This window comes from Crocodylus siamensis, chromosome 9 (genome assembly GCF_052110815.1).
Source record: "Crocodylus siamensis isolate JL-2025a chromosome 9, ASM5211081v1, whole genome shotgun sequence".
NCBI lineage: Eukaryota > Metazoa > Chordata > Crocodylia > Crocodylidae > Crocodylus > Crocodylus siamensis.
The window spans coordinates 13,337,840-13,353,804 of NC_143403.1; positions in this window are offsets into that span (position 1 = coordinate 13,337,840).

The following is a 15,965-nucleotide window of genomic DNA, read 5'->3' on the forward strand; positions in this document are numbered from 1 at the left end:
TGAATTCAACGTGTGTTCTGAAATTTACAGAACCATGAGAAATAATGAATATGCAGTGGTCATCTGAATCCTTATGATGATAATCCTATAAATAATAACAAACTGAAGTTCTCCATTTTGTATATTTAATATGTATTAATGCATTTCTATAAGGCAGGTTTAGTAGTTTTCCAAAGAAACTTCCTTCCTTAGTTCTACCAAATATATAATAATAATTGTGCATGCAAATACATAAGGTGGTCATATTATTTTGAAGGAAATCTGGGATGGTGGGGTACAGGCATGTGTACACCTACCCACACACACACCCACAGCTCTCAGGGGCCCTGCTGGCAGAGCAGGGCAGGGTGGAACAGCATGGAGGCCTGCAGCCAGGCTCCATCCCCTCAGTGGCTGGGGCTGGAGCTCAGGCACCCATGTGGGACAAGCCCACCACTGCCAAGGCCCAGGCTGTGTATGGTGGCCCTGGGCAGCTGCCAGCAGTGGTGCAGAGTGGCCCCTATATGGCACCTCCCCAGGCTCCTTCAACCCACATTGCATGGTCACACGACACCTCCCCATTACCGCTGGCTCAGGGCCATCACATGCAGCCCAGGCCTCAGCAGCAGCCGCAGAACCAGCACACAAGGCTGCTGGTGGTGGGTGGATATTCTGGTTTGCCCCACACAGGTGCCCAAGCCACTTCTCTGGACCTCTCCCCACCCCATCCTGCCCCAACCAATTCCCATCCCAGGCAGAAGGAATGGTGCTCAGCCCATCCCCACCCCCCCAGTCACGGCTCAGGAGGAGCTGGCCCGGGCACATACAGGTGGCATGGTGCCACTAATCTGGGATGGGCTGGCCAGAGCACTGGAACAGCCAATGAAATCTGGGACTGTCCTGGCCAAACTGGGACATATGGTCACCTTAGGTACACAGGCTAAGTTTCCTAAGACACAAATAAATCAAGAACTAGGATCTTCAGCAACGAGCACAGCGAGCATCCATTTCCTTACTGAGCTAGCCCAACTGAGCTAGTTCTTCTAGTGCACTGGGCTGTCCATGGCCAGCTTTGTTACCATTAATTACAGTAAACACATATCTAACCTTTCTAGGAAACCTGAAAAAGAGTATTTATAAAGAAGGGGATTTGATTTTTCGAAATAATGGGATACAGACAAAACTGGCTTGCCTTTCCTTTCCCCAAGAAATATGGTCCATTTCAAGTAAGTTACATTTCTCTTTTGTGTCCTTTAGCCTACCCCAAGTGGCTTGCAGTGTTTATCAACTTTAATCAACATGACTGACAGGAAACCTGATAATAGAGAATAGCTGTCTCCACTGGTGGGGCAAAAATCTTTTGAAATGTCAGTAGTGAATATGCTGTATTTACATTTCTTTGGGACTCTAGTTCTTAAAAGATTTTCATCTTTTACACTAGAGGGATGAAAGTAAAGGTTATTTAACTATCCATCAGAAACTGTATCTTATGACAGCATGACAAAATATTCCTGCTTTTAAAAGTACAGAATGCCTGTCTTGCATCTCCAGCAGCCCTTTCAGTTGCATACCAAGTTCATGGCCACTGTTTGTCCTCTAATAATGAAAAAGCTGTTCATCACTGCTTGCTGCTAGCTCTGGAAGTTTCCTTTGAAAGTCCATATTGGTTTTGTATATGATCAATATATTCCTTTACTGATAGTTCTGGTAAAGAAGTAAAACAGATAAGAGAAACTACAAGGTAGTCTTAGATTATAGCAAGGAACACCCTCTGAGAGCAGAGAGTTTCAGAAGAAAACTTGGAAAACCTATCTTTAATTATCTGTGGAGTTAAGTTAAAGTGATGAAAGTCCTCTGGTCTTTCCCCATCCACAAAAGTAAAGAAGCTCCAGAGGAACTAATTGCATACATTTTCTTAACCCAGTAGATTCTACAAATGACCCTAACGAAACTTTAGCTAATCAGCAACTGGTTGTGGCCCCTAACATTTCCATTCTTTAGAGCAATATCTTGTTTTCTATTCCATAGTCTGAATTAGGTTTCTCTTTGGATTCTAAAGCCACCATAACTTTTTGACATCATCTCACAAACTCATGAAAATTAAAAAAAAATGGTGACAAGGGGCTCTGCGACTGGGGACAGAGAACAAAGTCTGGAACCTGAACAAAAATGGGAATGCTCTGGAACAGGAAGTAGCTGGCTTTTAAGACATAAATTAAAGCAGATTTCCTAATCTCCATTGGATTTCTTGATTATTCTATAGTTTGTTGTGTTCTATGTAACTGGTCCAACCAGTGATATGCAGAGCTAAGACAGTTGAGCAGAACTAATCAAACATGAAAAATATGGTTTCACTAAAATTTCAAAAACTGGTGTTTTGTTTTATTTCATAGAGTTTCAAATTAACCATTTTGTGGTTGAATATGATTTTTCCCGAGAATTTTTTGTTTGTTTTTTTGTTTCAGACTTTTTTTTACTGATTTTTTTTCTTTTCCTTTTTTTTTTTTTTTTACAAAGGTTAATTAGCAAATGTTTCTCACCTTTCATAGTTGTTAGGGACTGGAAGGGACCTTGCAGATCATCAGGTCCAGCTTCCCTCACCCCCCCCCCCCCGCCACTTGGGCAGGAAAGACTGCTGGGATCAGATGACCCCAGCAAGATGAGCATCAAGACTTTTTTAAAGATTGCCAGGGTGGGGGACTGTACCACCCCTGGTGGGGAGTCTGTTCCAAACCCTCAGCACTGGACTTGTATAGTTTTTCCTTATGTCCAGCGTGAAGTAATCTTCAGTCAGTTTGTGGCCATTATTTCTTGTCCTCCCCTGGGGGGCCTTGATGAACAGATGCTCCCCCAGGCCCTGATGTACGCCTCAATATACTTATAGGTCACCACCAAGTCTCCTCTGAGTCTTCTCTTCTCCAGGCTGAACAGTCCCAAGTCTTTCAGCCTCTCCTCATGTGACTTGGTCTCCAGGCCTCTAACCATGCATGTGGCCCTCCTTTGGACTTTTTAAATATGATTTTGGTAAAATTTCAAAATACTTCAGAAACGTTTTTGAAAACCTGAAGCTGACAATCTTTCCCATTACACAATTACTTTTTTCTCTTTTAATTAATTCCATTTTCAACAACAAGTGTAAAGGGTTGACAGAAATTTTTCACAACCAGGTAGATTTATGTATTTGTTCTTCTCACTCTTTCTTATCTCCAACTGTTTACTAAATATTTTAATAAAGGAAAGTTTATAAAGGTGAAGTTAATCTTATTGATAGATTGATTATCCAGGGCAATTTTTTTCATCAATTTAGAGCCATTAGAAGGTTACCTGGGGTTCACAACCCAACCGTGTGTTCTTTTCTGCTTTCTTTTTAAAGCACTATATAGCCAGAATATAGTTCTACCCACTCATTGCCCAGGGGTGGAATCACATAGGTTGACACATTCATCTACTATCAGACCAATCAGTATCCAGAGAAAAAGATAACAGGAGGCACTGAGCAGCTTTCAATCACTTCCAAGAACCTTCACTGACAGCTTTGGTGAGGGAATCGGGATTTTGCTGGCTGGCTGAGAGACAGCTGTAGATGCCTTAAAGGACTAAGGGGACAGTAATTGAGCTCATTTGGCAACTGACAACTGTTGATGAGAACTCAGCCTGGCAAAGCACACAGAAGTGCAGAAGTCCTCACCCACCAGAGGTCTCTATTTCTCCTGTCCTTGTGATCCCTTTTCATGCTTCAGGAGACTTTCTTCCACTCCCTTATACACCAAAATATCTTCCCTTTATTCAGGATGAGCTGTCTTCCCCAAGAAAAGATCACTGACAGTTGGAAACAATATACTTTCCACTTCTGTGCTGCATTTTTTTTTTAAATCCACACAGCTGCTACAGGATAGAAAACGGGCACTTGGACAAGAAGTGATGAGAGACAATCCATTAAAGGAAAAAAGTGTGTGGATTTGCAATTTGATGTGGAAAAATTGGACCCTCTCAATCACTTTACATAAACTAATTTGGAGTCTTGCTGTGGAGATGAATCATTACCCTGTTTATATATGCCATCAATAGAAAGATTTAGGATTCCTAGATTTGTTACACAGAGTCAGACTTATTCCATTTAATCTTCATCAATGCTTCTGTCTTCCAGTTTATCTTCCAAAGTGTTTAATGGAAAAGAAAATGTATAATCAGGTAATTTTCTAGAATTATTTTTGGTATTAAGTAGGCTTTCTTTTGACAACAGTGTTAACTATACTTTGTGGCATATGCATTGGGATTACATGTGCAATACTTGGCAAGTCAAGTACATCGAGTTGTATAACTATAGTCACACTCACTTTCTCATTAACAATCAAAACTGCTCTTATCTCTAGCTCTGGCTCTCTTTTTTTTTTTCTTGTACCCATTATAACTGCATACAAGCATGGCTTTATATGACAGCTTTTTGAGCCAGTTTTTCTATAATGGCAAAATTTTCAGCGAACAAAGGAGAAGGCCTAGAGTTATATGCAGTATACACATAATGAGTATTTCAATGTTCTGTGTGGCTAGAGCCAAAGCGAACAGTTATATTCACATGCTGAACTATGGGTGATAATACTACCTGAGTCATGGGCAGTGACTCTACAAGGGAAGAACACTGTGCCAGCCCTTTTACTGGCACAAATGAATTTGCCCTCTGCAGGAGCTCTAGCACCTGGGCTGATGCGCTGGAGTCGGGCCAGTGTTCTGCATGCTCAATTGCTTTTCCCATTTCTTCCTCACACACCTCTACAAGAAAGAGACCAGCAAGAGAGTAGCAACTGCTGTCCATTGGCTATAGGCACCGGCTACAGGCACTCCACATAAGTGCATTTCTTACATCTGATTTATCTCCAACCCAAATGCATAGGAGAATGTATAGTTGAACCCAGTTGTTTCAGACATTTGCCTGATAAATGTGGAAGAATGTTTAATTCTTAAAAAGAGACTTACAGAAATGATTCAGACATTGGATTGGGGCTGAAATATCCGAGTCTGAATGCTACAGGAATTGCTGACAAGCAATCCTATGGAAAAACAAGATAATAACCAAATTGCAAAATAATTGAGCATGTAGGAAGACATAAGGAAAAAGCAGAATGATTCTAATTGGTGACTGTAACTACCCAGACATGCAATAGTGTACATTGGTGAAATAAAGCTAGAGAACTGTTAGTGAAATAAAGCTAGAGTATTTTTTATGGAAGGAGCACAAGAACACCTTTATATGCATCGACTGAAACTGAAAAAAAAAATTCTAAATGCTGAAATACCACATTAGTAGGTATAAATGAGAATACAGTGCTAGAGAAGATTAAGTCATAATATAGTTAGTTTTCATATGCAAATCAAAGTTTGACATTATCATTTCAAATCTTTCTTATGGAGATGTATTTTGAAAAGTGTAAGAGGAACCTAATAAAACCTGAAAGCTGAAAAAAGAAAAAAAATGACTTCAGAATGGAAAATGTATGTAATAAGTAGGAAAGATTGGGTAGAGGCAGTAATGAGGATATAATATTTTACTAATGTGGCTACTTTTCTGCAAGAGTCTCAGAGTACTTTGCAGATATTAAATAGCCTCATGTTCCCATTTAAGCTAAGTATTATTTTTGTACCCATTTTTAGAAAAGAATATGCTGACACACAGAGGTTACAGAACGAGGCAAGTGGCAACCCGGTTCCCTTTGTCACCAAGAGACAAACTTGAGAGATGAAGTGCAGTGGAAAAGAGGTACTGGTTTATTTAAAGGTGTCTTCACATAGCATAGCCCATGCACATGTTATGAGTAAAATCACATTTGAATGAAATCAGGGTGGTCTACATAAGTGTGAAAAGGGAGAAGGGAGGGGAACACAGTGATTGAAGTAAAAAATAGGATATCCGTTTTATTTGCCATTAAGGCTGTGCAAAGCTTTGGTCGCTGATTCAATTTGGAGGAAATTCGGCCTGATTCGCCAGCCAAATCTCTAAATCCAAATTGAATCAGGAGACCCATTAATCTCTCCAAATCAAATTAGAAACCTCTGATTCGATTTGGAGAGATTCAACTATTTGGACATAGATTCAGCTTTATATGGTTTTTCTACATACCTCCAGGTACCAGGTGACTCATGAACACTGATATGGTGGGGCAGATGGAGTGCACAGGAGTGCAGGGAAGGTCCCCAGCACACTCGTCAATGGACCCAGAAGTTGAGCAGAAGCACCAGGTCCACTGCAGAGCACAACAGGGACTCCCCGCTGCCCTTCCCCACTCCCCAGCTCAGCAACGGGTGCCTACTGGGTCTGGGGGTCACCCAGGCCCCAGCAGCCAATTGCTGAGCTGGGTCGGTTGCCGGGGGGCCCCAGCATGGTCCCAGTGGACTGGAAGTACTTCCAGTCCACTTCTAGTTTCACTACCAAGCATTCTCATAAGCATTCTCACCCCATTCTCATAAAAGCACTAGACAACTGCAGCATCGATGCCTACACAGTCAAATGGGTGGCTAATTGGCTTGATGGTCACACCCAGAGAATGGTGGTTGACAAGTCATTTTCGATGTGGAGGGATGTGGGCAATAGAGTTCCCTAGAGCTCAGTCCTCAGGCCTGTGCTATTCAACATCTTTATCAGCAACTTGGAGGTGGGCATGGAAAACACGCTGTCCAACTTCATTTTTGACACAAAGATGTGGGGAGAAGTGGGTACACTGGAGGGGAAGCACAGAATCCAACTAGATCTAGACAGGTTACAGAGGTGGGCAGATGAGAATAGAATGGAATTCAATGCAGATAAAAGCAAGGTGCTGCATCTAGGAAGAAGGAACCAGCAACACACCTATAGGCTGTGGAACACACTTTTCAACAGCACAGTAGCTGAAAAGGATCTTGGAGTCATTGTTGACTTCAGGATGGACATGAGCTGCCAACATGAGGAAGCGATCAGTAAGGCAAACCACACCTTGTCGTGCATCTACAGATGCATCGCAAGTAGGTCCAGGGAGGTGATCCTTCCCCTCTATGCAGCACTGGTCAGGCTGCAGTTGGACTACTGTGTCCAGTTCTGGGTGCTGCACTTCAAGGGGGATGTGGCTAGCATTGAGAGTGTCCAGAGGAGGGCCACTTGCATGGTCAGGCGGCAGCAGGCCAGGCCCTATGAAGATGGACTAAAGGGCTTGAATCTATTGAGCCTCCAAAAGAAAAGACTGAGAGGAGATCTGGTATCCATCTATAAACTCACCGGGGGGACCAGCAGAAAATAAGTGAAGCTCTATTCCCCTGGGCACCACCTGGGATAACAAGGAATAAAGGCCACAAATTAATTGAGAACAGGTTCAGGCTTGGCATCAGGAGGCATTACTTTACAGTTAGGGCTGCCAGGCTCTGGAATGGACTCCCAAGGGAGGTGGTGCTCTCCCCTACCTTGGGGGTATTATGATCCTAGCACTCATTCCTGCCCAGGGCAGGGGGTCGGACTTGATGATCTGTTCAGGTCCCTTCTGACCCTAGAAATTATGAAACATGCAGGAGGTGCCCCTGCATTCCTTTAGGACACTCCATCTGCCCCAGAATTGCAGCATTCAAAAGCCACACCTGGTACCTCGAGGTATGTAGAAAAAACATTTAAATTTGTGTCTATGGCCAAAACAATGATTCTTTGAATCAGAGTCAAATCTTCAGATTTGGATTCAGCCAAATCAAATTGGGATATTGATCCAAATCAGCAAATCAAATCATTCTTCCCCGAATCGGGCCAAATCCAAATCGAATATGGCCTGCTTCGCAGACTCCTATTTGCCATGTTAGAAAAGTTGAAAAAAAACTTAAGTTAAACAAAGCATTTAGTCTTTGGTGTATTTATACACATTTTGTTAATCTGGAAACAATGTTTTGAGTAAAAACAATCAACATATTTCTTTTTTGTTATTTTCAAAATAGGGTTTTAACTTTTGGCATTTCTTTTTTCCTTTACAAAAACAATTCAACAAAAGTGGTATTAATTAACAGGATATTGTAATCTACCGAAATCTTAATTGTTTTGGTGACAAAAGTTTCAGCTAAACAGTTTTTTTTTTTTCTGGGCAGGTCTACACGTGCAATTCATGTGCTCTGTTGAAGTCCAGCACAGTTTGCTCTGGTGTCACCTGCTTCTGGGTGCAGCGTCTTATAGAATCATAGAAACAAAGAACCAGAAGAGACCTGTAAGATCATCAGTTCCAGTCCCCTGCCGCTCAGATGGGCTCAACAAAATGGCTATCCAACCTCATCGTGAACACCTCCAAGGGGGATGATTGCACCACCTCTGCCGGGCGTGTGTTCCCAATTCTGGTGACCCTTACAGAGAAATTCTTACTTATATCTATCCTGAATTCACCCTCTATTACCTTATGCCCATTGGTCCTCATCCTCCCTTGGGGGGCCTTCCTGAAGAGTTGCTCCCTTAGATCCTGGTGCTTACCTCTGATGTACTTGTAGGTGGCTATCAAGTCACCTCTTAGTCTTCTCTTACTCAGGCTGAACTGACCCAGTTCCTGGAGTCTGTCCTTGTAGGTCCTATCCTCCATGCCCTTGACCATATGGGTGGCCCTTCTTTGTACTCTCTCAAGCTTATCCATGTCCTTCTTGACATGCAGTGCCCAGAACTGGACACAGTACTCCAGCTGAGGCCTCACCAGTGCTGAGTTGAGAGGGATCTATTGGCCGCACATCACCTGATGCACACCAGAGTTCTATTTGCCCTTCTAGCAACCTCATTACACCGCCCAACATGCCAGTCTGTCAAGGTCATCCTGGATCCTAGCCTTATCTTCCAATGTGCCCATGTTTCCCCACAGCTTGGTATCATCCGTGAACTTAATCACTGAGCACTCCACCCCATCATCCAAGTCATTAATATATAGAAGAGCATGGGTCCAAGAATTGATCCCTATGGGACACCACTGGAGATGGCCCTCCAAGATGTGACCACCCCATCAATTACCATGCTCTGGGAGCAGCCTCTGGGCCAATTGTCTACCCAACTCACTGTACACTGCTCCAGGCAAGCAACCTCCATTTTGTTTGCGAGTATCCTGTGGGACACAGAATCAAAGACTTTACTGAAGTCTAAGTAAATGACATCAACCTTCTATCTAAATGGCTAGTTACCTGATCGTAGAAGGACACAAAGTGTGTCAGGCATGTTCTACCCTCAACAAAGTCATACTGGTTACTTCTTAATACCTTATCAGCTACCAACTTGTCATTGATGGCCTCCTTAATACATTTTTCAAAGATTTTACCCAGCACTGAGGTCAGACTGCTCACTCTGTAGTTTGCAGTTTCCATTTTTGAAGATGGGCATCACATTGGCCATCTTCCAGTTGTCCAAGACTGCTCCCAAGTTTCATGGCTCTGCAAACAGCTTGGCCAGTGGCACTGCTATAAGCTTCACCAGTTTTTCAGGACTCTTGGGTGCAGATGGTCAAGCCCGGCAGACTTGAAAACATTCAAATGTCGTAGGAGTTCCCTCACCTGCTCAGGACTGATTTCATGTGGCCTGTTGTCTTCCCCGTGCTTCCCAGGTCTCTGACCAGGTGAAAAGTCCCTGTTTGATTTCAGGAATACTGAATACTTTAACTAATTCTTCATGTCTGTTTTCTTGTGCAGGGACCGGGACTTCCCTGCTGGGATGCCAGATGGACTCGAGGGGAACGCCTCCATACCTCTGGTTGGGGAGGACCGGGTTAGAGAGCTTCTGGAGGAGCTGGACATGTTCAAGTCAGCGGGGCCAGATGCTCTCCACCCCAGGGTGTTAAGGGAGCTAGCTGGGGTTATTGCAGGGTCCTTGACACAGCTTTACAAGTGCTTGTGGTGCTCAGGCCAGGTGCCAGATGACTGGAAGATAGCTAATGTGGTCCCCATCTTCAAAACAGGGAGGACGGAGGTCCCGGGCAATTATAGGCCCATCAGTCTTATCTCTATCCTTGGGAAACTCTTTGAGAAGATCCTCAAGGAGCACATCTGTGATGGGCTGGCTTCAGGGATGATGCTCAAGAGCAACCAGCACGGTTTCATTAGGGGCAGGTCTTGTCAGACCAACCTGATTGCTTTTTATGATCAGGTCACAAAGGCAATGGATGCAGGTGTTGCTGTGGACGTAGTCTTTCTGGACTTCAGCAAGGCCTTTGACACTGTCTCCCTCCCCATTCTCATTAAAAAACTAGGCAACTGTGGCATTGATGCCTACATAGTCAGATGGATTGCAGATTGGCTCAAGGGTCATACTCAGAGGGTGGTGGTGGATGGGTCATATTCAACATGGGGGGGAAGTGGGCAGCGGAGTCCCCCAGGGCTCAGTCCTGGGGCCTGCGCTGTTCAATTTCTTCATCAGCGATTTGGACGATGGGGTGAAATGCAACCTGTTTAAATTCGCTGATGATACCAAAATTTGGGGTGAGGTGAGCACACTAGTAGGGAGGGAAAGACTGCAACAAGACCTGGATAGGTTACAGGAGTGGGCTGACATAAACAAGATGCGTTTCAATACTGACAAGTGCAGGGTGCTGCACTTAGGCAGTAGAAACCAGCAGCACACTTATAGAATGGGAAACTCCCTTCTTGAGAGCACAGAGGCAGAAAGGGATCTTGGAGTCATTACTGACTCCAAGATGAACATGGGCCAACAATGCGAGGTCTCGGTTGGCAGGGCTATCCGCACCTTGTCATGCATCTCAAGTAGAGCCAGGGAGGTGATCCTCCACCTCTATGAGACACTGGTCAGGCCACAGCTGGAGTACTATGTCCAGTTCTGTGTGCCCCATTTCAGAAGGGATGTGGACAACATTGAAAGAGTCCGGCGGAGGGCTACACGCATGATCTGGGGACTGCAGGGCAGACCCTACATTGAGAGACTGTGGGACCTAAACCTGTTCCTCCTTCACAAGAGAAGGCTGAGGGGGGACATAGTGACTGTCTATAAATTCACTAGGGGTGACCAGAAGGGTTTAGGGGAGATTCTGTTTCCCCTAGCGCCCCCTGGCATGACAAGGTACCATGGACACAAGTTATTAGAGAGTAGATTTAGATTAGATATCCACAAGAACTACTTCATAGTCAGGGCGGCTAGGAGCTGGAACCAACTTCCTAGGGAAGTGGTGCTGGCTCCTACCCTGGGGAACTTTAAGAAGAGGCTTGATGACTACCTGGCTGGAGTCATTTGAGTCCAGTCTTTTTCTCCCGCCCAGGCGGGGGATTGGGCTTGAAGATCTACAAGGTCCCTTCCAACCCTACTTCTATGATTCTATGAGACAAAATATATATTTAGGAGTTCTTCTTTTTCATGGGCATCATAGAAGGACTTTTTGTTGTCTTTTATTGTCTTTTATTTCGGTGGTCAGCTTGATCTCCATGCCTGCCTTAGCCTTCCATGTTTCATATCTACAGGCCCTAGAGAAACAGGTGTATTCCTCTCTGGTTGCCGAGCCTTTCTTCCAGTGCTTGTATGTTTCTTTTTTTCTTCTTGGCTCTGAGCTTATGTGAAGACACTGCACCCAGAAACAGCTGACTTAGAGCAGAGGGCCCAGGGGGTCAACCCTGGGGCTGGATAAGGAACAAGGGTGCTACAGTGCAGGGCTACAGGGCAGGCAGCTCTTGCACTATAGCACCTTCATGCCTCAGCCAGCCCTGGTCACTGTATGCATGTGAGTTTGATTACATGTAACTACTCTCCTATCAAGTTATCTCAGGCAGTAGTATCCTACAGTAGAGTTAATTCGTTTAGGGTGCAGACAAAAGTGCCAATCTTTACCCAATCTGGCCACCGAAAGCAGTCTATAGCCATTACCAAACATAAGTACATGGCTAAAAACACCTTAAAAAATGGCCAATCAGATGAAAATCTGGCCCCTCATTGCATGACGTATCAGATAAAGATGTTTCAGAATGTAGCATCTTCTGTAACGTGTGTCTGTGGAGCTCCCAGCCTGTCACTGTTTTCAGAATGGGAGGGGGGAAAGGGAGTTGAAAGAGTTCAGTGGAGGGTTTTTTCAGGTCCCCCTGGAGGGTGGGTGGCTGTATTTGAGCACCTCCCCCAGGTGGCGACAAGAACAATCTCCCTCCCCTGCCTTCCCCCTTCCCATTCTGAAAACAGGGAGCCCTGGCCATTGGTGTGGGAACCTGGCTGCAGGCTCAGCAGCTAGATTCCCCACCCCCTGTAATGAACAGTGAACTTGTGTTTGGTCTCGGGTAATGTAACTCAGAGCACTTTTCAGAAATCATTCTGAGTTACAGCTGGAAGCCGCACTTCTGTCTTCACCTTTACTGAGTCCTAATATAGGCACATGTGTAGACTATGATACTTTACTGCAGAGCTAATTAGTCAACTTGGGAGTAAAGCGCATGTATAAATGTGCCCTCTACGTACAGTGTATATGTGAATATTGGGTAAGAGTGCTTTTACTGTCTGGTAATAGAACCAAAATTCAAGACTTGTGCCATTACTTCCATATTTCCAGGTTGGTGACACTCAATCTTGTTAGTGGCATCCATTCTGTAAGATTTGAGGAATCACTTCTCCAGCGTTCAGCACACTGAGCTTGGCTGGGTACTGAATATCTGCTTTGGAGTAAATTGCAAAGTAGCAGCAATGTTCTTCCATCAGTATTTCAGTCCTTTCACCTTTTGGGGTTAGGAATGCAAGCACCATCTTGTCTGTTTAATAACAACCCCAAACACACCACTCTTGTATCTCTCACATTCCTGGGGACAGTTGCACAGAAAGTCTACAAAACTGATCATAAGACTGAGCAGGGGGGCTTTATAACTCTACAGATACACTGTAAATCCTAACACCTGATTAACAGCAGAGGCTCTGTTTCTGGATAGAAACCTCAGTACTTGCTGAGAAACGCACCTATTAATATATTTGATCCTTAGTCCTCCATCAACAATATTTATAGAGTAGTACTTACATACCTCAGTGCAAAGGCCTGATGCAGTAGATAATTATTCTGAAATCCTTCTATAAAAGAGCAAAGTATTATTATTATTATGTATTACCCTGAAGGCAAAGACAGTATAATGTTCCAGTATTTTGTTGTTCTCATCAGAAACTGTAAGAAAAATTGTGCCCAGACGCCACAGTGCAGGATCATGAAGTCTACATGATGGCAATGTGTGCACCAAAAAATTGAGCATATACACTTAATGAGAAAAGCATAACTACTCAATTGAGAAGGACAAAAAAGAATGAATTCCATTGTTTCCCTCAGTCTGAAAGAGCAAGTATCAGCCACACACTAAAGTAAAAATTGACAAAATACTATATTTCTGCCATTGAAACAGAGAAGGAAACAAGGCAATCAGAACTATGAAGAGTTGACAACTCACCAGGCACTGATAAATAACTACCCAGAATTCTAAGGGAAGTACTAAATTAAAGCAAAAGCTTTGTTTAAGGTATCCAGTGACTTGCTATACATGACCCTAGGGCAAGCAGAGAAGCATGGATTTTATTTAAGAAAGAAAAGCCAAGGAAAGGAAGATGAGAAAAATGGGATTGAGGAAGACTGAGTGACAATGACCATATCTCCAGGAGCAGTGGACTGTGCAGTTGTTAGTGTGCAGTCATTTAGTACTTACATAACCAAGTACTAAATGACAGAGCAGTAAGTGGAGTTACTGCCCAGTAGCATCTCAGCATGTTTTTTTAGTGATGCTACTCTGCAGTAGCAATGAGCTTCACACAGTAGGTCATTACTACTGTGCAGCATTGCATCACTGTTAGTGCTCCTCGCTCCTCCCAACACTACTGTGCAGAAGAGCTGTGCAAAATTTCCCTGGTTGTTTCATTTTGATGTTCTTTCAACTCATTTTAAGCTTGAAATAGCAAACTTGAAATGAAACGAAGGGTGTCGAAACAGCCTTGATACAAAATGAGGCTATTCAAAGCGTTACAAAAGTTTTTAAACGTTTTGAGTTTCAAAGCAGCCAGCACCCAGGTAGAGGGAGATGGGAGAGCCAGGGCTCCACAGACCCATGTAGCTCAGCCAGGCAGGGAGCGCAGCTCTGGCTTTCCCCATCTTCTGTGGCTGGGATGCAGGGAAGCCAATCACAGTGCTGGGGAAGGGAACTGAGCATTGCAATCGGGCTGGGGAAGGGAACTGAGCCCGATCATTCAGTTCCCCTTCCCAGCCCTATGATCACGCTGGGGAAGGCAACTCAACCCAGCTGGGCTGAGGTCCCCTGCCCAGTGATACAATCACACTGGAGAAAGGAACTTAGCTCAGCTAGGCTAAGTTGCCTTCCCCAACCTGATCATAGTGCTGAGGAGGGAAACTGAGCAATCGGTCTCATTTCCCTTGCCCAGCTCCCCTGTCCTAGGCGGCAGCACCCAGCTTCCCTCCCTCATCTGGCAAACAGATCAGGGGCCCGCAACCCCAGGAGGACTGGCACAGCCTGCGCAGGCCTCCCAAGGTTGCAGGCCCCAATCTGCCTGCTGGATGAAAGAGACTGTTTTGAGCTTCCCCTTTATAGCCTATTGGCAAAACATCAAAGCAGCATCACTGTTTCGACTAAATGAAACAGAACAGAAGTTTTGAATCAAAATGAAATTTGAAACAAAATGCTGTTCCATCAAAACCTGGAAATGCAAGTCAAAGCACAATGGTGTCATTTCACACAGCCCTACTGCACAGTAGCATCTTATAGAGACATGGCCAATGAAACTAGAAAATGTTTATCTTTCTAGGGGGCCCATGTGGAATTATAACTGTATGAAAACTTAACCATTCAACATCATTTTCCACAAAGTGGCTTGCAAAAAAAATCTGCATCAGTCTATCGTATTTTACTTTAGGAAAATAAAATAAGTAATTTGCACAGTCCAGAGAATGCATCTGAAGGCACAGAAATTTCTGGGGTGAAATTTAAGAGGGAAAAGCACATGCAGTAATAGAAAATAATGCAGGAAAGAGTTAGTTGCAATGTTGGAAAACAGCATTTTGGGGTCACTTTTGTTTTTTTTATAATGCCTTGACCTAAATTTGCCAAAGATATAAATAGGGAAGGGAAGATAAAGGCATTATAGAAGAACAGGACAAATGCATTTGAAGTGGTCTAAATATATTCAGTTTAGAAGCTGATAAGTACCTTATTCAGTTCAGTACGCAGAAATGTGAAGTAATAAGATTAAGGACCAAAAATAATCAAAGAAGATATAGTCAAAAGGTAAACATGACAAGTAATATAATCCATAACGACTGGGTCCTTTTCACTGGGGAAAACGCAGCACTTTCCAATACAACCCGTTGCATGAGATCTTGTTAGCTTCATGGAACACTGTGAAAAAAAATGTCAGTTCTCTTTGCTTCCTTATCCACTTAGACCCTTGTTTAGAAAGTTGTGTAAGCAGTTGGATCACTTTAGGCTGGCGACTCCCATTCCCCTTTCTATAGGTAGGGAGTAGCAAAACCCTGCACAAACTACTGAATTAAGTATGTTACCTTAGGTAACTGGCTTGCACACTGGATGTTCTATGCACTTATTGACTATAGGAGATACACAAGGAGTAGTTATGTATGTATTAGTAGTATGTATTTACTTCAGATTACAGAGTTTATAGTATGAGGCAAAAGTCCCCAAACCTATGGAATGACAAATTAACCCTTGTAGACAAAAAAAAAAAAAAGTATTGTTCACTCCATTTAGTACAAATAGTTTAAAAACAAAAAAAAGTTGTTTTGATTTCCGTAGACGGATGGTATTATGTCCTTTGCAATCCAGGTGAGATGAAGCTGTAGGTTGCAGAGGGTGATTCATTTGGTCATTCAAAGAGTCTCTTTTTTATATATATATTTTGAGTATCAGAAACTTGAGTTAATAGCAAGGTCTGCTAAAGGAATGCTTGTTATTGTTGAGGTGCCCAGATACAGTGGAAAGATTACATATTAGTTTTTATCAGAAGTGATCCTTTACCCAAGTAATTAAAGGACCCAGTTAGGCTA